The sequence below is a fragment of the Phocoena phocoena genome, chromosome 11, assembly GCF_963924675.1.
Source record: "Phocoena phocoena chromosome 11, mPhoPho1.1, whole genome shotgun sequence".
NCBI classification, from domain to species: Eukaryota; Metazoa; Chordata; class Mammalia; order Artiodactyla; family Phocoenidae; genus Phocoena; species Phocoena phocoena.
The window spans coordinates 35,645,225-35,647,317 of NC_089229.1; the positions used below are offsets into that span (position 1 = coordinate 35,645,225).

The 2,093-nt window shown below is 48.0% G+C and overlaps 1 non-coding gene across 1 annotated transcript; it reads left to right on the plus strand.

The window, feature by feature from the left end:
• Positions 1-648: 648 nt before the first annotated feature.
• Positions 649-783, plus strand: LOC136131667 (small nucleolar RNA U109). Its single transcript, XR_010656397.1, has one exon. It is a non-coding gene; the product is annotated as a small nucleolar RNA U109 (small nucleolar RNA).
• Positions 784-2,093: the final 1,310 nt, after the last annotated feature.

Below are 2,093 nucleotides of genomic sequence, written 5' to 3' on the forward strand. Positions count from 1 at the left end.
AAGTTCTCAGCCAAAAGGAGTTTATTTTGTTTCTGTCTGAGTTTTGAGGGAGATGTCTAGTGGTGTTTATTGTTTCTAAAATTTTTGGCAGGACAAAGAAAAACATTTTTGCTTATAAAAACCATAGGGGAAATTTAAATTAATAAAAAGAGAGTGAGAGCAAGTTTAGGCCATTCCTTTGAAGCTGGCTAGGCAATTCAAAGTCACAGGGTAGGGCATCAAAGAACCACTGCCTAGAAAGGCCTCTCTCCACCAAATCAAGCTTAAATATATTTGGAAAAAATTGTATATCCAATACAACAAGCTTAAAATATTTTATTTCATATTGGCTGGGGTTAGAGTTATTGTCCTTTTCATTACTTCAACGTCATTTCTCCTTGTGTCTTTTTCCTTCCTGGTTGCCCTAGTTGATCTTTTCCAAGTCCCTTGTACATAAATATATCCTTCTCCAAATATCTTCCCTCTCATCTCTACTACCTCTGCCTTCTGATAATTTTTGCCACTGATTTAACTCAAAAAATGATATGTACGCATTATCATATACACAATGCCCCATACCTTTGTCTTGGTAAATTTGAAACAGAATTCCAACCAAAAACAGCAGGCAGAAAAACAACATATTTTTTAGCTTTAAAAGATAACGTCTTCTTGCATGTGGAAATGTCTGCTCCTCATTCCTTTGGAAGCAGGAACACATCCATAACATGCTACATTAAAAAAGGAGTTCTCAGGGCTGCCAACCTTACAGTAGAGGTTGAGTAGTAGTATATTTCTCCTACATGAAAAAAAAAAAAAAAAAAAAGATAACGTCTTCGAGAGGAGTTGTGGAAGATGGCGGAAGACTAAGACAGATCACCTTCCTCCCCCACAGATATATCAGAAATACATCTACACGTGAAACTGCTCCTATAAAACACCCACTGAACGCTCGCAGAAGACCTCAGACCTCACAAAAGGCAAGAAACTCCCCATGTACCTGGGTAGGGCAAAAGAAAAAAGAAAAACAGAGACAAAAGAATAGGGACGGGACCTGCACCAGTGGGAGGGAGCTGTGAAGGAGGAAAGGTTTCCACACACTAGGAAGCCGCTTCACGGGCGAAGACTGCGGGTGGCGGAGGGGGAAAGCTTCGGAGCCACGGAGGAGAGCGCAGCAACAGGGGTGCGGAGGGCAAAGCGGAGAGATTCCCAAGCAGAGGATCAGTGCCGACCAGCACTCATCAGCCCGAGAGGCTTGTCTGCTCACCGGCCGGGGCGGGCAGGAGCTGGGAGCTGAGGCTTGGGCTTCGGTTGGATCGCAGGCAGAGGACTGGAGTTGGCGGCGTGAACACAGACTGCAGGGGGCTAGTGCGCCACGGCTAGCTGGGAGGGATTCCGGGAAAAAGTCTAGACCTGCCGAAGAGGCAAGAGAATTTTTCTTCCCTCTGTTTCCTGGAGAGGGGATTAAGAGCGCTGCTTAAAGGAGCTCCAGAGACGGACGCGAGCCACGGCTACCAGCGCGGACCCCAGAGACAAGCATGAGACGCTAAGGCTGCTGCTGCCACCACCAAGAAGCCTGTGTGCGAGCACAGGTCACTATCCCCACCACCTGGGGAGGTGGAAGCCTGTGCAGCCCGCCACTGCCAGGGTCCCATGATCCAGGGACAACTTACCCGGGAGAACGCACGGCACGCCGCAGGCTGGTGCAACATCACGCTAGCCTCTGCCACCGCAGGCTCAACCCACATCTGTACCCCTGCCTCCCCCAGGCCTGAGTGAGCCAGAGCCCCTGAATCAGCGGCTCCTTTAACCCCTTCCTGCCTGAGCAAAGAACAGATGCCCTCAGGCGACCTACACGCAGAGGCAGCGCCAAATCCAAAGCAGAACCCCAGGAGCTTTGAGAACAAAGAAGAGAAAGGGAAATGTCTCACAGCAGCCTCAGGAGCAGAGGATTAAATCTCCACAAACAACTTTATGTACCCTGCCTCTGTGGAATACCTGAATAGAAAAGGAATCATCCCAAACTGAGGAGGTGGACGTTGGGAGCAAAATATATTATTTTTTCCCCCTTTCCTCTTTGTGTGAGGGTGTATGTGTATGCTTCTATGTGAGATTCT